At 48.9% G+C, this 23,878-nt stretch overlaps 1 protein-coding gene across 2 annotated transcripts in view; it reads left to right on the forward strand.

Annotated features, from left to right (window-relative positions):
- Positions 1 to 17,392: 17,392 nt before the first annotated feature.
- PAQR5 (progestin and adipoQ receptor family member 5) overlaps positions 17,393 to 23,878 on the forward strand; it is a 34,916-nt gene continuing 28,430 nt past the window's right edge. Inside the window, exon 1 of one of the 2 annotated variants that reach the window (XM_038767054.1) lies at positions 17,393 to 17,431. The gene's annotated coding sequence lies outside the window, so the exon portion shown is untranslated. Of the gene's footprint in view, positions 17,432 to 18,417; positions 18,457 to 23,878 lie in introns of those variants that run through there. The other variant, XM_038767055.1, reaches the window with a different exon arrangement.

Here is a 23,878-nt window from a genome sequence, read left to right on the forward strand (position 1 = left end):
CAGTCTAAAAGGGGAGTCTAAAAGGGGGAGTCTGGTGATAATGGCATTTATTAAGCGCTTACTAGAAGAGAAGCAGCAGCGTGGAGCAGTGGGAAGAACTCGGACTTTGGAGTCAATCAATCAATCGTATTTATTGAGCGCTTACTGTGCGCAGAACACTGTCCTAAGCGCTTGGGAAGTGCAAGTTGGCAACATACAGAGACAGTCCCTACCCAACAGTGGGCTCACAGTCTAAAAGGGGGAGACGGAGAACAAAACCAAACATACTAACAAAATAAAATAAATAGAAGTCAGAGGTCATGGGTTCAAATCCTGACTCCACCAGCTGTGTGACTTTGGGCAAGTCACTTCACTTCTCTGGGTTTCAGTTACCGCATCTGTAAAATGGGGATTAAGACTGTGAGCGCCCCCCCCCCCCCCCCACCATGGGACAACCTGATCACCTTGTAACCTCCCCAGCGCTTAGTACAGTGCTTTGCACATAGTAAGCGCTTAATAAATGCCATTATTATTATTACTATGTGCAAAGCACAGTTCTAAGCGCCGGGGGGCGGTGGGGGGGGAGTACAAGGTAATCAAGTTGTCCCACGTGGGGCTCACAGGCTTCATCCCCATTTTACAGATGAGGGAACTGAAGCTCAGAGAAGTGAAGTGTCTTGCTCAAAGTCACACAGCTGACAATTGGCAGAGTCGGGATTTGAACCCATGACCTCTGACTCCAAAGCCCGGGCTCTTTCCACTGAGCCACAATATTTACTGAGCACTTACTGTGTGCGAAGCACTGGGCTAAGCGCTTGGAAAGTACAATTAGGCAACAGAGACAATCCCTACCCACCAACGGGCTCCTCACCAGCCCCCCACCGCCTGCCCCGGGGCATCCCTGTCCCGGCCCTTCCCTGCTCCTCCGCCCCTCCCCACCAGCCCCCTTCCTCCCGACCCCACTGAGCCGGACCCGGGGGGAGGGTCGCGGGGGGCGCAAGGTTGGACCAGACAGACAGCCCCAATAGTCATAATAACGATAATAATTCCGCTACCTGCTAATCGCTTACCGTGTGCCTGACACTGCACTAAACACTGGGTAGATACAAGCAGATCGTGTTGGACCAAATCCCTGTCCCTCGTGGGGCTCACTGTCTCAATCCCCCATTTCACAGATGAGGGAACTGAGGCCCAGAGAAGTGAAGTGACTTCCCCGAGGTCACACAGCAGAACCCAGAACCTTCTCAGCGTGGCTCAGTGGAAAGATCACGGGCTTGGGAGTCAGAGGTCTTGGATTCTAATGCCGGCTCTGCCATTTGTCAGCTGGGTGACTTTGGGCAAGTCACTTAATTTCTCTGGGCCTCAGTTCCTTCATCTGTAAAATGGGGATCAAGACTGTGAGCCCCACGTAGGACAGCCTGATCACCTTGTATCCCCCCAGCGCTTAGAACAATGATTGGCACAGAGTAAGTGCTTAATAAATACCATCATTATTATTATTATTACCAGGGTGCTCTACCTACTAGGCCGTACTGCTTCCCTAACCCACCCTAATCTCTACAAAGCCTACCGGGGCACAGGTACAGGTGGGGAACTCACCTGAAGCGAACTCCTCTGGGAGGGAGGGCTGCCTCCAGAGTTGTGGAACAGGAGAGAGAATTCCTGATCCCAGAGTAGAGCCAGCCCTTCCTTTTCCCCATGGTATTTGTGAAGCAAGCACTGGAGTAGATGGGTACATGTAAACTAATCAAGTCGGACACAGTCCCTGCACCACATGGGGCTCATAGTCTTCATCCCCATTTTACAGATGAGATAATCGAGGAGCAAAGAAGTGAAATGATTTGCCCAAGGGCAAGCAGCAGAGTTCTCCCCCGAGACAGGTCGACTGAGGATGGAAGATGAAGGAGCATTGGCCCAAATGGACCTGAGACCCTGTCCTGAGCTCTTGCTGTGTACCAGGCACTGTACTAAGCGCTGGAGTGGATACAGGCAAATCAGGGGGGACAAAGTCCCTGTCCCACGTGGGGCTCACACTGTCAATCCCCATGTTGCAGATGAAGTCTCCGAGGCCCAGAGAAAAGAAAGGTCACACAGCAGACGAGTGGCAGAGTCAGGATTAGTACCCATGACCTTCTGACTCCCAGGCCCGGGCTCTATCCACTACGCCATGCCACGTGGGTCATGAGGCTGTGGTTCCTGAGATGGGAGAGAACTCAGCAGACACATGGAAGAGGGTGTGAAAGGAGCCAAGGTTTAGCCCACAGGGGCTGGTCTTTTGGCCATCCTTTGAAGTAACTGCCCATGAGATTGGTTGGAATCACCTTCCTCTTGCCCCCGAGAGGTCAATCCTCAGAAGCGGGGTCCAGCTCACAAGGCTAAAGATCGGGTCACTTCGGAGTAAGGATCCAAAAGAACAGATAGCAAACCCCATGGGCACATCCTCCGGAGCTCCCTTAATGTCTGTTTACGGGACACACACCCTGTTTTGGTTTCTGTAGTGCTTTGATTTTTCCCAAAGCACTTTTACATCAATAGTCTCCTTTATATCGTTCCATCATCCCTGTAAGGTGGAGTGAAAGCTAATTAGGGAGGCAAGTGCGATCATCCCCATTTTACAGACGAGGAATCTGAGTCGCAGTGATTCAGTGATGTTCCTCAGGACACACAGCAGGCCAGTGGCGTTAATAATGATAACTGTAATAGTGGACTTTGTTAAGCACTTGATGTTTTCTAAATGCTGGGGCAGAACCAAGATAATCAGAGCAGACCTGGTTCCTGTTCCAAATTTATTCATTCATTCAATCGTATTTATTGAGCGCTTACTGTGTGCAGAGCACTGTACTAAGAGCTTGGGAAGTACAAGTTGGCAACATATAGAGATGGTCCCTACCCAACAACGGGCTTCCACATGGTACCATTTAATGGGGGAGGAAAAACAGGTATTTTATCACCATTTTACAAACGAGGAAACTAGGCGCAGAGAAATTGAGTGACTTGCCCAAGGTCACTTAGCACTCAAGTGGCAGAGTCAGAAATAGAATCCAGTTCTCCTGATTCGCAAACCTGTGCTCTTCTGCCACGCTCTTTCCACTACACTACACTGCCCCCCTAGCTCTTTGATGGCCACATTCTGGGAGCGGTGGGTAAAACTGGGTAGGCTAGATGGAGTGGGCCAGAAGTTACCTGAACTAGAACCCTGGGGGTGGTTTGCATGCTTTTTGCCCTTGATAATCTTTCACACCCGAACCTTCACACACCGCAAATATCGGGGAATTGAAAACTCTGAGAAGGCCTGTTTGTGTGTCTGCTTGGCACTGAGTTGAAACAATCCAGTCTCCCTTTCCCAACCCCACCCCGAGCAGGCTTGGGACAAAAAAACTGTCCCCTTTTACCTGGGTGAGGCTTTCCGGCGGTTGACTCATTTTTCTAAAGGCAGGGTAGGCTGGGGTGAGGCTCTGAAGGGGAATCTGTGGAGGGGCAGCCCCAGGACTGGATTCAAGGTTTTGCAAGATAAAAACAGGCTCCGGGAGACTGTATCCACTGGAAATTTTTCAGTCTCGCCCAGAGACAACTGGTGCAGCCCTCCATGTGAGCGTGGACACAGCAGAGTGGACATACCCTCCTTTCAGAGAGTAGCCCTGACCGGAACATTATCTCTGATGGCAGAGTGCCCTTCCTGTATAAGGTGGCCAGTTGGCTGGATTTTATACTGGCCGGTCTGGTTTGTGGCTGGTCCGTTCCCGATCTGGGACGTACTTTGGTACTGGATGCTTTTAAGCCCGGTGTTTATATTTTCTTCTCTCAGCTTTCCTCCTGCTGCCGAGTTCTGTGGTTTGGGAGCTGGACCCATGTCCACAGGGGAGTGGGAAGGGAGCAAACTGACCTGGAGTGAGGTTGGGGGAGTGAGGTCCCCAGGAGAATCACATGGGGAGACTTGGACTTCTGCTAACTGGTGTGCATGATGCCAGCATGTTATGCTGTGTGTCCAGTGTCATTACATGTAGTATCATGTTTTTCCAAGTGTCTGGTGTGGCAAGCTCTGATGGTGGCCACTCTGTTCTTAGGCCTTTTGCCAGAGTTAAGCTGCCCCATGCACAGTGATGAGGAAGGACAGGAGGCTAGTTTCTTCAGAACCTGGGCACATCAGGAAAGCTGTTTTGGAAGTTTGAAGTGTCCAGAGTGCCCTGGACTCTGACTTGATTTCTGGTCTGGCCTCTGAGGGGTCTAGAATACTTCTAGTAGTAGAAGGACTTTGAACAGTGCTTGGCACAGAGTAAGTGCTTAACAAATACCATAATTATTATTATTACTAATAATTGTGATATTTGTTAAGGGCTTACTCTGTGCTAAGCACTATACTAAGGGCTGGGGTAGAGTCAAGGTATTCAGGTCGGACACAGTCGCTGTCCCACATGGGGCTCACAGTCTAAGTAGAAGGGAGAACAGTTATTGAATCCCCATTTTAAAGATGAGGAAACTGAGGCAACAGAGAAGTTGAGTGACTTGCCCAAGGTCACCCAGCAAGTACTGGGAGAGTCAGGATTAGAACCCAGGTCCTCTGATTCCCAAGTCTGTGTTCTTTCCACTAGGCCATGCTGCTTCTCCAGAAAATGGTCACAGACTACAGTGATTTTTTTATAGTATTTAAGTGCTTACATTGTGCCAGGCACTGTACTAAGTGCTGGGGTATATACAAGACAATAAGGTTGGACACAGTCCCTGTCCCTCATGGGGCTCACGGTCTCAGTAGGAGGGTGAGCATATATTGAATCCCCCACTTTACAGATGAGGAAACCGAGGCCCAGAGAAGTGAAACGACTTGCCAAGGTCCTACAGCAGGCAAATGGCAGAGCTGGGATTAGAAGCCACACTGTGATTTCCATACGCCACACTGCTTCCCAGGCTGATTCTGCTCCACCGTAACCCAGGATTTATTAGGGCACCTTAACATTCGTGCAATGACAGTAGCGTGTCGGGCTCTGTAGAGGACAGGCACCAACTTGGTCTTTGCCCTCTGGGAGTTTCCATTCTAAAAGCAAGCAACAGATCCCCCTCTTCATGCAACTCACCTTTCAAGGCTTAAATGCTTGCCAAATGCTGATCACCTTTCAGGATTCCCTTCAGGGTCTCATTTTGTTTTTTGGGGTTTTTTTAACATTTGTGTTTGTCTTTCTTGCTCAATCAGTGATATTTCTTGAGTGCTTACCATGTGCAGAGCACTGTATTAACTGCTTGGTGTTCAAGGTCTCTGCCTACAGGGAGTTTACCATCCGCTTGGGGGGACAGATTTTAAAACAGATTACAGGTAGAGGAAGCCACAGAATATAGTGATATGAACATAAGTACTGTGGGCAGGGGAGGGGGTGACTAACAAAGTGCTGAGTGGGTTTGGGTCCAAGTCTGTAGGTGATGCAGAAGGGAGGAAGAATAGGTTGGGGAGATGAGCGGTTATCTCTAGGCCTCAGTTCCCTCATCTGTAAAATAGGAATGGAGACTGTGAGCTCCACATGGGACAGAGATTGTGTTTATATTCACCCCAGTGCTTAGTATAGTGCCTCGCACATAGTAAGCACTTAGATGCCATAATAATAATTATTATTATTATTAAGGCCTCCTGGAGCGGGTGGGATTTTGGTAGGACTTTGAAGTAATCATTCATCTCCCTCCTACAATTCCTTCCCCAAATCCTTGGACTAGTTGTCTACACCTGCTGTCTCAAATTCCTCTTCTCCAATTCTCTCCTTGACCCTCTCCAATCTGGCTGCCACCCCCTTCGCTCAACAGAAACCGCCCTCTCGAAGGTCACCAATGATCTCCTACTTGCCAAATTCATTCATTCATTCAATCGTATTTATTGAGCGCTTACTGTGTGCAGAGCACTGTACTAAGCGCTTGGGAAGTACAAGTTGGCAACATATAGAGACGGTCCCTACCCAACAGCGTGCTCACAGTCTAGAAGGGGGAGACAGACAACAAAACAAAACATATTAACAAAATAAAATAAATAGAATAAATATGTACAAATAAATAAATACAGTAATAAATACGTACAAACATATACACATATATACAGGTGCTGTGGGGAGGGGAAGGAGGTAAGGCGGGGGGGATGGGGCGATGGGGAGAGGAAGGAGGGGGCTCAGTCTGGGAAGGCCTCCTGGAGGAGGTGAGCTCTCAGCAGGGCTTTGAAGGGAAGAAGAGAGAGTCAGAGGTCATGGGTTCAAATCCCGGCTCTGCCAATTGTCAGCTGTGTGACTTTGGGCAAGTCACTTCACTTCTCTGGTCCTCAGTGACCTCATCTGTAAAATGACAGCCTCTACTCCACCCTGATCCTCCTCAACTCCTCGGCTGCCTTCGACACTGTAGACCAGCCCCCTTCTCCTGGAAACATTATCTGACCTTGGCTTCACTGACTCTGTCCTCTCCTGGTTCTTCTCTTCTCTTTCTGTCCATTCGTTCTCAGTCTCCTTTGCGGGCTCCTCCTCTTCCTCCCTCCCCCTAATTTTGGGGGTCCCTCAAGGTTCAATTCTGGGTCTCCTTCTATTCTCCATGTACTCCCACTCCCTTGGAGAACTCATTCGCTCCCATGGCTTCAACTACCATTTCTATGCAGATGACACCCAAGTGTACATCTCTAGCCCTGATCTCTGTCCCCTTCTGCAGTCTTGCATCTCCTCCTGCCTTCAAAACATCTCTACTTGGATATCCTCTGTCTCCTCAGAGACAGGACTCTCCCCATCTTCAAAGCCTTACTAAAATCCTATCTTCTCTGACAAACCTTTCCAGACTAGCCTTAGATCATGAACCCCATGTGGGACAGGGACTGCGTCCAACCTAAGAATACGAATAATGATGGCATTTAAGTGCATACTATGTGCCAAGTACTGTGCTAAGCACTGCAACTGATTAGCTTCTTTAACTTGTATCTACTCTAGTGTTTAGAGCAGTGTTTGACACATAGTAAGCATTGAACAAATGCCATAAACAGAAACCTCTCTTTTTCCCTCCTTCTTCAATCTCCCTTTTGTGTCATGTATGCACTTGCACTGCTTGAGCACTTTGATAATTCACCCCATCTCCAGCCCTAAAGCACTTCCTACCATATCCTTGTACTCTGCCACTTCCTCTATCTATAATTCATTTTTTTTTCTGTCTCCCCCACTAGACTGGAAGCTCCTTGAGGAGAGGGATCATGTCTACTAACTATTGTATTTTACTCTCCCATGCACCAACTCCAGAGATCTGCACACAGTATGTGCTCAACAAGTACCGTCACCTGAGCGATCATTGGCTGATAAAACTAAATCAAGTGGATGTGTTGATCTCCAGGGAAACGGAAATAAAATATATGGTGATTGATCGATTTAGAAAAAGCAGAGGAATGGTCCTGTGAAAATAAGGACGGGATCCAGCGGGTAAAAGGTACAACTTGGTTAGGGCAAAAAAACTAACAAAACAAATTCATGTTGGGGATTTTCTACATAAAAGTACATGCTAGAAGCTCATTTATCTTCATAAATGCATAAATCCCCCCTTTACCTGCTATCTAGAAATTATTTTAGTTTCTGTCTTCCCCACATCTTGGTGAAAAAGATCATATCTTCTGACTCTTTCATACTCTCCCAAGCTGTCAGGATAGTGCTTGTTCCACGATACGTGCTATTGATTAACTGAGCAGGTGGAGAACAGGCCTCCAAACTGAATGGTAGTGAAAATAGTCAGTATGGTCCTGGGATGTGGATTAAGCAAGACATGTACAATCCCAGAAGCCATCCTTCAGCTTCACTCTGCCTTAGTCAGACCCTTATTATTGGCTCCATCTTGAGTCATCCTGTTAATCATGGCTCTGTCCCTAGTCTGCTGTGTGACCTCGGGCAAGTCACTTAGCATCTCTCAGCCTCAGCTTCTTCATCTGTAAAACGGGGATGTTATAACTGCTCCCCCCTCTTAGACTGGAAGCACCTTGTGGGATGGGGACTGTGTTCAAGCCGCCGATCTTATATGTAGCCCAATGCCTAGTGCAGTGGTTGGCACATAGCACACGTTTAACAGATTCCCCATGTGTGATTATTATTACATTAAAAAACAAGTGAGGGAACTGGAGAATTTCCAGAGAGGAAGGAAAGCAGGTCAGAGGAAGGAAAATGAAATGGATTGAGATAGTTTGGCCTGGCAAAGAGAATACCATGAGGGTGTATGATGGGTAGGGGTGAGGGAAGGATGCAAGTCAGTTGTCTGTGTCCCCAAGAGGTATTTCATCCCATCTTTGGTGAAGCTCTCCCTCTGCTTACACGACACTAGCCAGGTCAATCATCCCGATTCGATGGGGGAAAAGATGATAATCTTGATGGCTAGATTGACAAAACACAGGGCGCTGTTACAGAGGGAGGTGGCAATGTTTCCTTTCCTGAAGCTTTAAAGATGGCAAACTCTCCGATCTGGGTGAGTCAGGCCTTCACCTGCCCCTGGAGGCAGGGGGCTGGACCAGGTGTCCTCTCTCCAGTCGTTCCAACTCTGGAAGCGGGTGACTGAAAAACTCTGTCAGGCTGGCCCTGGGAAAACCAAGGGGGTGGGCAGGTCTCCAGGCTGAGGTCTGTTTCCTGGGTCTTCCGCACACTAAATCTCCTTGAGGGAACCGGGCACTGGAGAGTCAGGTTTAATTCGGTTCAGGAAAGTGAAGAGCTGCTGAGCTGGTTTCCAGCAACGCTCAACGGGAAAATCCAGTTAGGCCAGGGCCCATGTTTAAGGTGGATCTCATGCCTCCAAAATCTCTCCCTGAATCTCCCTGGTTAAGGCTTTCCTTGAATTCTTTAACCTTCTTCAAATCTTCCTGGTTAAGACTTTCTTCTAACTTTCTTCTAGTAGCAGTCAGTCAATTGTATTTATTAAGAGCTTACTGTGTGCAGAGCACTGTACTGAGCACTTGAACATTGTACTGAGTGAGAGCACTGTATTAAGCACTTGCGCACTGTCCTAAGCTCTTGGGCACTGTACTAAGCACTTGAGTAGCATTTTTTTAGTAGTAGCATTTATTGAGTAGTAGCATTTATTGAGTAGCAGCATTTATTGAATGCTGACTTGGTGTGGTGTATCGTACTTCTCAGCACTTGTCAGCACTTCTCAGAAGTGACACATTCTCTACCCACAAGGAGCATCCTTTCCAGTGGAGGAGATCTACATTGTAAATATATACAACTAGAGTGGCCAAAATCAATAATTAAGCACACATCTGTAAATGAGTGCTAGAGTTGGCTGAAAGGCTGACATTGCTCAGGGTTCCGGGAAATGAATTGGGGAAGACTTTTTTTAAATGGCGTTTGTTCCTTCATTGATTCAGATGTATTTATTGAGCACTTACTGTGTGCAGAGCACTGTACTAAGTGTTTGGGAAAGTACTATATAACAATAAACGGACACATTCCCTGCCCACAATGAGCTTACAGTCTAGAGGAGGACAGACATTAATATAAATAAATTAATCACAGTTTATTAAACATTTACCACATGCCAGACACTGTACTAAGCACTGGGTAAGCACAAGCTAATCATATCGGACATAATCTCCATCCCACATAGGGCTCACAGTCTTAATCTCCGTTTTATAGATGAGTCTCCGAAAAGCGAAGCCCAAGGTCACACAGCAGACAAGTGGCGGAGCTGGGTTTAGAACCCAGGTCTTCTGATTCCCAGACCTGTGCTCTTTCCACTAGTCCACCCCGCTCCTTGTCGGAATAGTTGGGATTTCGGGAGGGATTTGAATGTGTGGAGTGCTTCGGTCTCTCCAATGTGGGGAACGACAGAGTTCCAGGCTGAGGGAACAGCATGAATGAGGGGACGGAGGTGGGAAAGTCAAGCCAGGTTTACCTGGAAGGTTGGCTTGGGTGGAGGAGGAGCAGGGAGTTGGGAAATAGCAAGTGAAGGGAGCAGGCGGGTAAGGTGGGGCCAGAAGAAGGAGAGCCTTGAAACTGATTTGTAAGGCGTTTTTATTTGATGCAGACAGACAAGCACAATGCCTATGCATGGATCTTTGCTTGTGCACTTGGATCTGTACCCTGTAGGCATTTGTTATTCACCCGGTCCTCAGCCCCACAGCATTTACGTCCATATCCATAATTTATTTTAATGTCCGCCTCCCCCTCTATCCTGTTCTCTCCTGTTGGGCAAAGGATGTGTCTAACAGCTCTGTTATACTCTCCCAAGTGCTCAGTACAGTGTTCTGCACATGATAAGCATTCAATAAATGCCACTGGTGGACTGATGGGAAGCCAACAGTGGAGGTGAGGAGAGAGGTTTCAGGAAGGTGATCCGGGCAGCAGCGGTGTGAAGTATAGTTTGGAGGGGGGGAGAGGCCAGAGGCGGGGAGACCTCTGAGGAGGCTGATGCAATCAGCTAGCTTTGGGAAGACCAGAATTTGCCCCAGGCTGGTGAGAGGTCTGGTAGATGGGAGGGGCAGATCTGGGAGACATCGGGCACTGTGGTCCTCTGTGGGAAGTGGTTTTGCCTCGATAACTTTGGGGAACTTGAGACCTTAAGCTCGTCTCTAGACTGTGGACTGTAAACAGGGAATGTATCTTTTTATTGTTATATTGTACTCTCCCAAGCACTTAGTGCACTGCTCTGCAAACAGTAAGCACTCAATAAATACGATTGACCCCAAAAGGACACATCATTTTTAAGTCAAGGAAGTAATTGTTCCCCAAAGCCCTAAAAAGATGTTTCAGATGCCTTGCAATTTCTGGGGCATTTGGGAAAGTGTGACCAAAAGAAACTGATCTAAGTGAGGTAATAATAATAATGATAATTAGGGTAAACACTCTACTAAGTGCTGGGATGGATACAGGATCATCTGATCCCACGTAGGGCTCACGGTCTGAGTCAGATGGAGAACAGGAATTTAATCCCCATTTTGCAGATGAGGGAATCGAGGCACAGAGACATGAAGTGACTTGCATAAAGTCACGCGGCAGGTAGGTGGCAGAGCCAGGATTAGAACCCACATCCTCTGACTCTCAGGTCCTTTCCACTAGGCTAAGGTGAGATTCGGACTGCCTCCGAGCATTTTTCAAACCCCTTTTGGGTGTTTCAGAGAGGGGCACCTCTTCCTGACTGTCCAGTCAGACCTCCTACGATAAAGGGGACTGCATTCTTGAAGAATCCATGTTGCCTAGTGGAGAGAGCACAGGCCTGGGGTTCAGAGGACCTGGATTCTAATCCCGGATCAGCCAATCGCTTGCTCTGTGACCTCAGAGAAGCGAAGTGACATGCACAAGGTCATACAGCAAACAAGTGGCAGAACCAGCATCAGAACCCACATCCTTCCGACTTCCAGGCCCGTTCTCTATCCACTAGACCATGCTGCTTATGTGACCTCGGGCAAGTGACTTCACTCCTCTGTTCCAGGGTTCCCTTATCCCAACTGGGGCTGAAGGCTGTGAGCCCCACGTGGGACATGGACCGTGTCCAACCTGATTAGCTTGGCTGTAGACTAATGCTTTGTGCCGTGCCTGTCGCATAATAAGTGCTTAACATATACCACAGACAAAAAGTCACCCGGTAAGAATGGATGAATTAAAGCTGTTGGGGGTGGGGGGCAGTAGCCGAAAAGCCCTTTAATGGAGCCACAGGAGCTAATCATGGAAACCGTCTGAGTGGTGGAGACCAGGCCCGCCATCCACTCCCGTTTCGGATCTACAGCAGGCACCTGTGGTGCCTCATGGTCTGGATGGGCAAAGGAGCTGTGTGCCCACAGGAGTTTCTGACTCAGCATGAGGTCATGAAGAAAGGAGCTTGGTGGAGGGGGGAGAGGGAGGGGCTGTCCCCATGACATGCCAGCTCTGTTCCAGAGTCATGTCCCAGAAGCCTCCAGTGGCTCCTGCCAACCCTGCAGGCTTCAGGTGCTGGAGCCACCCCTCTGTAGCTCTCCCCACCCACCTTGGTGAGCCCTTCCCCTCGAGGCCGGGAGGGACAGGGATGGGCAAAGGGAGGACATGGCCACAGATCAATCGATTCTCCTTCATGGGTGTGGCGCTGGTTAGAGGTGGGTGGGAGGGAGGATGTCGAAAGGAGGAGTTCCTCACTTCCACGAGGGTTCTTTTTGAGAGCGGTATACTTCCCCAGGCTCTGCCCGTCCTGCCTGCCTCTGGCAGGAGACTGGATGCCACCCAGCCCCACGGAGAGGCACAGAGGGTTCTCAGGGGGATACCTGGGAAGGAAGCAAGATCCTGGGATTGCAGAGGGATTCCTAGCAGGTGAGTTTTCCTGAACCCCCTCTAGACTGTAGGCTTGTGAACAGGGAAGGTGTCTGTTTATTGTTGTCTTGGACTCTTCCAGGCACTTAGTACAGTGCTCTGCCCACAGTAAGCGCTCAATAAATACAATTGATGACTGACTGAACCCCCGTGCCAAACCTGAAGGTAGGGTGACTCTCCTCCTTGGGTTCCCTTCCCACTAAGGAAGGCTGGGCTTGGACGGCGGGGTCAACCAAAAGTTTATTGGGTGCCTACTGCTTGTGGAGTGCTGAACTCAGCAGAGAACACTGGCGGTTGAAGTCACGATCCCTGCCCTAAAAGGGCTTCCAGTCTAGTTAGTGGGTCATCAATCCCAGTGGGAGCCAGGCCGGGGGGCCCTGTCCTTCGGGCTGCTGTCTCCGATGGACATAGATGGACCGGCTTTGACTGACCCTGTGAGGGAAGCAATGTGGTCTAGTGGCTAGAGCTTGGGCCTGGGAGTCAGAGGACGCGGGATCTAATACCGGCTCTGCCATTTGTCTGTTGTGTGATCTTGGGCAAGTCACGGCACTTCTCTGGGCCCCAGTTCCCTCATCTGTAAAATGAGGATGAAGACTGAGAGACCCATGTGGGACAGGGACTGTGTCTTTTTTACTCTACTTCTTATTTTTATGTTATTCATTGACCTATTACTATTTGTCAATCACTGTTCTAAGTACTGGGGAGGTAATTAGTTTGGACACAGTCCCTGTCCTGCATGGGCCCCCAGCCTAAGTAGGAGGGAGATAATTCTATTGATTTATATTGATTCATGTTTACTTGTTTTTATGTGTCTGCCCCTCTCTAGACTGTAAGCCTGTTGTGGGCAGGAATTGTCTCTCTTTTTTGTTGTATTGTACTTTCCAAGCACTTAGTACAGTGCTCTGCACACAATAAGTGGTCAATAAATATGATTGAATGAATGAATGAATCCCCATTTAATGGTTGAGGAAGCTGAGGCATAGAGAAGTTAAGTGGCTTGCCAAGGATAGGCAAGCAGTTGGCAGAGCCTGGATTAGAACCTAGGTCCTTTGACTCCCAGACCCGTGCTCTTTCCAGTAGGCCATGCTGCTTCTCAACTGGATTATCTTGAATCTATCCCAGCACTTTGAACAGTGCCTGGCACATAGTAAGCACTTAACAAATACCCTAAAAAAATAGAAGAAGCCTTAGTTCTTTGCTGACTGCAGAGAAGAAGCGATAGTTCTTCTGCGCTGGTGGCTTTGCTTTTTCCTGGTTCGTTCATTCATTCAATTGTATTTAATGAGTGCTTTCTGTGTGCAGAGTACTGTACTAAGCGCTTGGGAGTGTACAATATAACAATAAACAGACACATTCCCTGCCCCAAATGAGTCTAAAGGGGGTGACAGACATTAATGTAAATAAATAAATTACAGGTATGTACATAAATTCTGTGGGATTTGGAGGGGGGAAGAACAGAGGGAGCAAGTCAGGGTGAAGCAGAAGAGAGTGGGAGAAAAGGAAAGTCAGGGAAGGCCTCTTGGAGGAGGTGTACCTTCAATAAGACTTCAAAAGAGGGAGAGTAATTGTCTGTAGGATTTGAGGATGGAGGGTGTTCCAGGCCAGGGGCGGGACGTGGGCGAGGGGTTGGTGGCGAGGTAGAGAAGATGGAGGTCCAGTGGGAAGGTTAACATTAGAGGAGCAAAGTGTGCAGGCTGGGATGGGGTAGGAGAGTAGCAAGATGAGGTAGGAGGGGGCCAGGGGATGGACTGCTTTAAAGCCAATGGTGAGGAGTTTCTCTTTGATGCGAAGGTGGATGGGCAATGAGGGGTCCTGGTCTTGCCCCTTCTGTCCCCTCTGCCACCCAGGGGGCCACCTCAAAGGGAAGTCCATCCATCTAAGTGGCCACATGGTGTTCCTGAACCCCTTTGGGGATACTGTCTTCTGTCTGATGGATGAGTGCACCTGTTGCAACATGCGGGGGGTTAATATTTCTTAAGAAAGGTTAATCAGACATCAATCTGCCCCAACCTTCTTCCCCCTGGAGGCTTAGCAGCAGGAAGAATTGGGTCCTCACTTTGAAACGACTTGTCAGTGTGGCCCAGTGGAAGGAGCCGGGACCTGGGCATCAGTGGACCTGGGTTCTAATCCTGACTCCGCCAAATTGTTGTCTGCATGACAGGCAAGCTGCTTAACTTCTCGGTCCCTCCTTTTCCCCAACTGGAAATTAGGGATTCCATGCCGGTTCTCCCTCTTGCTTAGACTGTGAGCCCCATTTAGGACAGGGACTGTATCCGAACTGATTATCTTGTATCTGCCCCAGTGCTTAGTGCAGTGACTGGCACATAGTAAGCACTAACAGATACTATTAAAGAAAAGGGGGATTGTGTCCAACCTGATTAACCTGAATCTGCCCCAGCACTTAGAGTAGCATTTAACACATAGTAAGCACTTTATAAATGCCATTATTAACTTAACTAGTGGCTGGCAAACTCTTTGCCGGACCCCCCCCATGAATGAGTTGAGGTAGTAGTTGTAGTGTATTCTTACTGAATGCAATGATCAATCAATCAGTGGTATTTATTGAGCACTTAGTGCAGAGCACTGTACTGAGCGCTTGGGAGAGTACAGTTTGGCACACACATCCCTGCCCACAACAAGCCTACAGCCTAGAGGGGTGCAACACATTTCACTAACTGAAGAATAGGGCTCCCACTGTGGGCAGGGAATGTGTCTGTTTATTGTTACATTATACTCTCCCAAGCACTCAGTACAGTGCACATAGTAAGCGCTCAATAAACACCATTGATTGAATGAATCTTTCCTGACTCTGTCAGTCTTCCTGGCTCTTTGACCCACCTTTTTCTATCATCATCTCCCTCAGGGCTCTGTACATAGTAAGCACTCAGTAAATAACATTGATTGATTGACTTTGGCTTCCCTGGTCTCTTCACTCTGAATCTCACTCTTTGCCCACATTCCCAGGGCTCCTCTTTCTCAGCCTTTTTAGCTTCTGTTTTTTTCTCTCTGCCTCACTCCTCCTCCTCCCTCTGTCTCCCTCTTCAATAAAACAATCAACCAATAGTATTTATCGAGCACTTATAGAATACCGTACGAGCACTTGGGAGAGTACAAAAGAATTCAACTGACATGATCCCTGCCCTCAAGGAGTTTGCAATCTAGCAGGGCAGGTAGACATGAAAATAAATTACCAGTTGGGGGAAGTAATAAAGATATGTATGGAAGTGCACTAGGGATTAGCATTCATTCATTCAATCATATTTGTTGAGCACTTACTGTGTGCAGAGCACTGTACTAAGCACTTGGGAAGTACAAGTCGGCAATATATAGAGACGGTCCCTACCCAACAACGGGCTCACAGTCTAGCAGGGAAGTACCTAAATGCTTAGGTACTTTGAAGTGGCACAGTGGGAAGAGAGGGGGAATAAACAGGAAGTGGAGATGAGTGATTAGTCAGGGAAGGCCTCTTGGAGGAGGTGGGCTTTCAGAAGGACTTTGAAGATGGGAAGAGCAGTGTTTGGGTATGAAGGGCACCAGCAAGGATCAGTGGTGGGAGAGATGAGATTGAGGCAACAGTGAGTAAGTTGCTTTAGAGGAGTGAAGTGTGTGAGCTAGCAGGGGAGAAGAGATATACTGGTTCGGATCTGATTATCTTGTATTTACCTCAGGGCATACTAATGTGCTTGGTACATATAGTAAGTGCTAACGCTTGTTATGGGCAGGAAGCGTATCTACCAGCTTTGCTGTATTGGACTCTCCCAAGTGATCAGTATAGTTTTCTGCATGCAGTAAATGCTCAATAGATACTATTGATTGATGGAAGGAGAGAGTGGGAGAAGAGGACATGAGGGCTTAGAGAAGACCTCTTGGAGGAATTGGGCTTTCAATCAGGTTTTGAAGGTGGGGAGATAGTCGGATATGAGGAGGAGGAGGAGGACGAGGATGTGGGCTAGAGGTCAGCAGCAAGATAGAGGAGCTCGAGGTACAGTGAATAAGTTGGCATTAGGGGAGCAAAGTGTGCGGAGTGGGTTGTTGTAGGAGAGTAGTGAGGAGAAGTAGGAGAGGACAAAGGGACTGACTGCTTTAAAGCTGATGGTAAAGAGTATCTCTTTGATGTGGAGGTTGATGGGATGTGCAACCACTGGAAGTTCTTGAGGAGAGAGGGAAACCTGGACTGAATGGTTTCACAGAAAAATGATCCGGGCAGCAGAGTGAAGTATGGACTGGAGTGGGGAGAGACAGGAGGCAAGGAGGTTGGCAAGGAGGCTGATGCAACAATCAAGGCAGGACAAGATAAGTGCCTGAATTAACATGGTAGTTTGGATGGACAGGGTGGATTTAGTGATGTGGCGGAGGTTGAACTGAGTGGATTTGGTGACAGAGTGAATACATGGGTTGAATAAGAGAGATGATCGAGGATAACACCATGGTTACAGGCCTGTGAGACAGGGAGGGTGGTGGTGCTGTCCACAGTGATGGGAAAGTCAGGGAGAGGACAGGGCTTGGGTGGAAAGATAAGGAGTTCTTTTTAGGGCGGATTAAATTTGAGGCATCGGCGAGATGAGAGATTTCCCGAAGGGAGGAGGAAATGAGAGAGTGCAGAGGGGAAGAGAGAGCAGAGCTGGAGATGTAGATTTAAGAATCATCTGCATGGAGGTGCTAGTAGAAGCGTTGGGGGAAACTGGCTGCGTCATACTGATTCAGCCCCGACTCTCTGTGGGTCCCTGGATGGTCAGGTGGCTTCTCTGGGCTTCATGCCTCATTCCTGTCACCAGCATAGCACCGCCTGCTCGCTAGGCTGACCGAGGTTGTGGATGTCTGAGACTCTTTGGAAGTTTCCACAATTAGTGTGAAGTGCCCGGCCTGGCATAGGGAAAGCCAGTCTGTCCATGCAAAGTCTAATTATTAACGGTAAACCAAAACCCTGGTCCCCACCCCTGTGGCCATTTTCTAAAGTGCAAATGAGTTGAAGTAGGCTCTCGCGAATCTGACTTGCAGGTGGGAAAACAGAGGGCAGAAGAGTGAGAGATTCGCTGTCTACCCAGTCTCTGATCTGGGACCCGGAGGATGGATGAGCCACTGATAACTAATCTGAGATCGGAAGGGAGAGGCAGCATGGCCTAATGGAAAGAGCCCGGAGAGTGGGAGACAGAAAATCCAAGCTCTAATCCCAGTTCTGCCACTTACCTGCTGTAGGAATTTAGGTAAGTCACTTCATTTCTTTGGGCCTTGATTTCCTTATCTGAAGAATGGGGTTTCAGTACTTGTTTTCCCTTCAGTCATTCATTCATTCAGTTGTATTTATTGAGCACTTACTGTGTGCAGAACACGCTACTAAGCCCTTGGGAGGGTACAAAAAGAAAAATAAAGAGAAACATTCCCTGCCCACAACAAGGTCACAGTCTAGAGGGGGAGACGGACATTAATATAAATAAATACATTATAGATATGTACATTCTTAGCCTGTGAATCCCACGTTGGTTGGAAAAATAGTAATAACTATTATCATGGTTCTTCTTAAGTGCTTACTATGTAGCAAACACTGTTCTAAGCACTGAGGTAGATTCAGGTTAAACAGGTTGGACACAGTCCCTGTCACACCTGGTACTCACAGTCATCATCATCATCATCATCATCAATCGTATGTATTGAGCGCTTACTATGTGCAGAGCACTGTACTAAGCGCTTGGGAAGTACAAATTGGCAGCATATAGAGACAGTCCCTACCCAACAGTGGGCTCACAGTCTAAAAGGGGGAGACAGAGAACAAAACCAAACATACTAACAAAATGAAATAAATAGGATAGATATGTACAAGTAAAATAAATAAATCCATAAATAGAGTAATAAATATGTACAACCATATATACATATATACAGGTGCTGTGGGGAAGGGAAGGAGGTAAGATGGGGGGGATGGAGAGGGAGACGAGGGGGAGAGGAAGGAAGGGGCTCAGTCTGGGAAGGCCTCCTGGAGGAGGTGAGTCAAAGTATAAGGGAGTAAGATTTAATCTTCGTTTTACAGATGGGGTAACTGAAGCACAGAGAAGTGAAGTGACTTGCCCAAGGTCACACAGTGTTTACCAACTGCTTAGCACAGTGCTTGGCACACAGAAATGGAGTCAGTATGGCCAAGTGGAAAGAGCAGAGGACTGGATCCAATCCGATAAGCTTGAAGCCACTTCAGCCGAGTCCCAGTTCTGCCATTTGCCTTGCTGTGGAACTTTGGGTTAGTTGCTTAACTTCTCTGGGCCTCAGTTTCCATGCCTGTGAAATGGGGATCCAATACCTCTTTTCATTCCCCTTTAGCCTGTGAGAATCCTGTGGAACGGAAATTGATTATCTTGTGTTTACCCAGCGCTTAGCACGGTGCTTGACACATAGGCAGTGCTTCATGTATGCCATCACTATTCTCAACATGTACCCCCATAACACGCTCTTGATAAATGGCAGTGAAAAGCACACCCCTGAAGAAAAGAGGAACCAAGGGAGGGGATTGGAGGGCTAGCTGTCTGGGAATCTCCCCACCTCTGCTACCCAAGACACCGTGCCCCCAAAAGCTTGAATTGAGCCCTCACATCCAGGGGAAGAGAGAATGAAATGCCAAATTCCAGATGTGCTGGCCGGTGATAGATCAACTCCATATTTGGGGTGGGGATTTGTGGGGTGGGGATTTGTAGGGTGGGGGTTGGGGAGGGGTGTAGAATGGGGAAGTCCCTTCCTCTGAATAAAAGAACTAGGCTGAGGCTACACATTCATGGAGTTGATTTCAAATGCCCCTAATTTCCTCTTTTCGGAATTGGCGATTAATGCATTTTGCCCAGATTCAGTTATTGCAGGAATAAATGACCTATCACAAATCAATGATTCCGGGCTCTCCCCATCTAGACTGTAAGCTAGAATGTGGGCCAGGAATTTGTCCATTGTAATAATAATAATAATGATGGCATTTATTTAGCACTTACTATGTACAAAACACTGTTTTCAGCACTGGGGAGGTTACAAAGTGATCAGGGTGTCCCACGGGGGGCTCACAGTTTTAATCCCCATTTTACAGATGAGGTAACTGAGGCCCAGAGAAGTTAAGTGACTTGTCCAGAGTCACACAGCTGACAATTAGCGGAGCCGGGATTCAAACACATGACCTCTGACTCCAAAGCCCGGGCTCTTGCTGCTGAGCCACGCTGCTTCTCTAATGGGGACTGTGTCCAACCTGATTAGCTTGTACCAACTCCAGTGCTTAGTACAATGCCTGGCACACAGCAAGCACTCAGTCGATCCATTGATTAATCTGCAACTCCCTTTCAACGCCTGGTCTAGAAATACCATGGTGTCTGACTCAGACCACAGTGTGGGCTGGGGAGGCGCTCTGGATTGTGGGCTTTTACCAATGACCAACTTTCGATTATCCAGCGGGGAACCCTATTGCTCTCTCGTTCGGCTCTCTGCTACGATTGCTCCTTTTGGCCAATTCCCTCCTCATAGGCTCTTCCATCGGTGGGGGAAAGGCAGTCCTGGGAGAGGGGTGAGAGAAAACTCAAATGTTGCCTCTTGGGATGGGATTCTGTGGGGAGAGGAGGCTGAGATGATGAACTCGGTTTTTGGGTTATCTTTGGATTTGCATTATCCATGCCTGTAGGGTCTTTGAAGGGAGGGAACCATTTATCCTCTGTGGTGGATCCCAGGCACTACTCAGTCCTGTGCTGTGCCTGCAGGGGGTGTTCAATAAATAGCCATTGGTTGAGCTGGTCTCTCAGCCTGGCCACTCCTTGCCCCTTACAGCTTTCTGTTGCCTAGATCATCATCAAACACCATTTGGTATTCAGCCAATCAATGATATTGACTGAGTGTTTCCTATGTGCAGAGCACTTTACTAAGCTCTTGGGAGAGTACAACATAACAGAGTCAGCAGACACTTTCCTTGCCCACAAGGAGCTACTCTCTCCACCCATCACCCATCTCTCTCACATCAAGTAGGGATTCCTCACCACTGGCTTCCAAGCTCTAATGGAACAGTAATAATAATGTTAGTATTTGTTAAGTGCTTACTATGTGCCAAGCACTGTTCTAAGCACTGGGCGGGGGGGATACAAGGTAATCAAGGTTGTCCCACGTGGGGCTCACAGTCTTAATCCCCATTTTCCAGATGAGGTAACTGAGGCACAGAGAAGTTAAGTGACTTGCCCGAAGTCACACGGCTGACAAGTGGTGGAGCCGGGATTAGAACCCATGACCTGTGACTCCCAAGCCTGGGCTCTTCCCAATGAGCCACGCTGCTTCTCTAATGGGGACTGTGTCCAACCTGATTAGCTTGTACTGACTCCAGTGCTTAGTACAGTGCCCAGCACATAGTAAGCGCTTAACAAATGCCATAGTTATTATTATCGTAGACTGTAAGCTCAGTCTGCTATGGCAGGGATCTTGTCTGCTAATTCTGTTATATTGTGCTCTCCCCAGTGCTTGGTACAGTGCTCTGCACGTAGAAAGCGCTCAGTAAATATGATCGATCGATTAATGGGGCTCCTTCTTCAGTGATTAACGGGGTTCTCTCAGTCTGGGGTTCATTGCTGCACCTCCACATACCCTTCTCCCCACTCTGGTCCTGTCAAAGGGGCTTGGAAAGCTGTTACTGGTGGGGGGTGGGGAGGGAAGAGGAGGATGAAGGGAAGGAGGAAGGGGGTCTGAGAACTGCCCCCATTGTGCTCGCCCAGTGGCAGGGGTCTGCAGCCCGGCTCGTCAGGTAGTGTTGGAGGAGGATTGTGAACTCGTTGTGGGCAGGAATGGTCTGTTTGTCGTTCTCTTGTACTCTCCCAAGAGCCTAGTATGGCGCTTTGCCCACAGTAAGCGCTCAATAAATACTATTGGATGAACGAATGAGGATGGGTTTGAATGTGTGGAAGGCTGTGGTCTTGTCTGATGACAGGGAGAGAGGGAGGGAAGAACTGCAAAGCAGGAGGGAAGAGCGTGAGCAAGGGGATGGAGGCGGGGGTGTCGGGAGAGAAGGTTGGCTGAAGATCAAGAGATCGAGAGTCTTCCTGCTCACGTTGCTGGGAAGCAGAGTCCCAGCAGGGCCGTTAGCCAGAGATTAGATTTGCCACAGGACCAAACCAAGTCAACCAATCTCCCATCCCCACCCCTGACCCCACACCCCAGAAAAGACCTGGGGTTGGATCCAATATCTTGGCCTTGGCAGGCACCTCACGCCAGTGAGTCGTAGAACCGAAGTCTGGAGAGCAAGCTCAGGGATTCTCCCCGGGAACAACCTCTCTCTCCGGGGTCTGTCCCAGGAGATTGAGGGGTGGTGGAGAGCAGCAGGCCTCAGAGACAAGAGGGTGACCTGTCCTCCTCTTACATTCTGGGTGAGGGCCATCCAGCTGTGGGTCCATTGTCGAGGGGCCCGGAACTTGTTATTTCTTCTCTGCCCTCTCCAAAGACCTCTGTCTCTGTTTCCCAGCCACGCTCTTGGCAGCGCATGTAAGCATTCCTCGGCTGGCGAGGTGGCCTGTGAACAGTCTGCCCATTTCACGCCTGGGAAGACCGAGGCCATGATGGGTGACTGATGTCCTCTCCCGGCTCCATGCTGGAGCACGCAGGTCAAGAGCACACCCGGACAGCTGGGATTCAGGGTTTCCGCCTCTCCGGCAGGGACCCTGCCCAACAGGCCACCTTCCCAGCCTACCTCCAGCCCTTCACCTGCCAGGCCGGAGCCTCCGGAGGGTCCTGAGGGGTGGGCGTGCCCAGTAGCTATTGCCCAGGCTGCCCTGTGGCTGGTGACAGAGAAGCAGCGTGGCCTAGTGGATAGAGCCCGGGACTGGGAGTCAGAAGGACCTGGCTTCTAATCCTGACCCTGCCAATCGTCTACTATGTGACCTGGGGTGAGTCACTTCACTTCTCTAGGCCTCAGATCCCTCATCTGTAAAATGGGGATTAAGACTCTGAGGTCCATGTTGGACAGGGACTGTGTCCAACATGATTTGCTTGTATCTACCCCGGTGCCTAGTACAGTGCCTGGCACATAGTAAGCACTTAACAAATACCATTCCCAAAAAGACCTGCTTCCCATCTGGACCATGTGTCCTTGATTCCCTCCAGTGGATCCTTACATTGCCCTCTCCTGTGCTCAGAGAAGCAGCGTGGCTCAGTTGCAAGAGCCCGGGCTTGGGAGTTAGAGGTCATGGGTTCTAATTCAAGTTCCGCCACTTGTCTGCTGTGTGACATTGGGCAAGTCACTTCACTTCTCTGGGCCTCAGTTCCCTCATCTGGAAAATGGGGATTAAGTCTGTGAGCCCCACGTGGGACAAGCTGATCACCTTGTGATCAGTGCTTAGAACGGTGCTTGGCACATAGTAAGGGCTTAACAAATACCATTATTATTATTATTATTATTATTATTCTTCATTCAGTCATATTTATGGAGCACTTACTGTGTGCAGAGCACCGTACTAATCACTTGGGAGAGGATGATACAATAATGAACAGACACATTCCCTGCCCGCAACGTTGAATGAATGAATGAATGACTGATGGGGGAGAGAGGACATCCAGACCTGTCCCTTGCTGGAGACTTGGAGAGCATGCCCCATCCCGGCTGGCAGAGGACCACCTCTCCCACGACCCTCCCCCCGCCGTCAAACCCTGGCCTCGTTGTCTCCCAGCTGGGGACGCTCCGTTCTCCTCCCACAATGGCCCTCTCTGTCCGCCGCTCGGAGATCTGATTCAAACCCGCTGATGCGTGGGTGGCAGAGGCGGCTCACCCGGAGCCCCAGACTCACAAATGGGTCCCACGGGCTCAGAGTCATAGGTCGGGATTGTTCCTGTGGGCCCAGGCTCCTCCCCCAAGCCTGGCATCCATACCCAGTCCGGGTGAGTTCTCTGTCCAGGTCCTTGCTACTAACCCAGCTGAGCCTGGCGCTGTGACAGCCAGGCCGCTGACTGAATTTTTGTGGAGATTGTCGCCGGTCCTTTAGAAGCCAAAGGACTTCATCCATCATGATTACGGTGAATACGTTTGAGCTTTTAATTATTAATAATCCCCAGATAATGCTATAGAAACACAAATATTAGACAAGCTAATCGGCTCTTAGTAGGTGCTGGGCAAACACGCAGGCTAGGTTCGGGCTTTATAGCCATTATTGTTACTCAGAAGTACGTCCTAGCTTTCAGGATGTATTCACTAGACCCACTGAGATCTACTAATGATTGGGGTATTTGTGATGTGCTCCCTATGTGTCCAGCACCGTGCTCAACCCTGGGGTGGATGCAAGATAATGGGATGGCACAGTATGCTAGCCGCCTGACCCTTGGGGTCCCAGGGGTGGAAAGCCCATGTGCCCGCTGTCCTCCATGGAGAAGCAGAGTGGCCTAGTAAAAGCACGGGCCTGGGCATCAGAGGACCTGGGTCCTATAATCCCAACTCTGCCAAATGGTTGCTATATGGCCTTTGGCAAGTCACTTCACTTCTCCACGCCTCAGTTCTCCTATACTTCCTCCTTAGTCTACGAACCCCGTGTGGGGACAGGGACTGTGTCCAACCTGATTATCTTGTATCTATCCCAGCACTTAAAACAATGTTTGACACATAGTAAAAGCTAAACAAATGCCATTTAAAAAGCCAAAAAACCCAAAAAACCCGGTCCCCATCTCCCAGGAAC

Source organism: Tachyglossus aculeatus, chromosome 26, assembly GCF_015852505.1.
Source record: "Tachyglossus aculeatus isolate mTacAcu1 chromosome 26, mTacAcu1.pri, whole genome shotgun sequence".
NCBI lineage: Eukaryota > Metazoa > Chordata > Mammalia > Monotremata > Tachyglossidae > Tachyglossus > Tachyglossus aculeatus.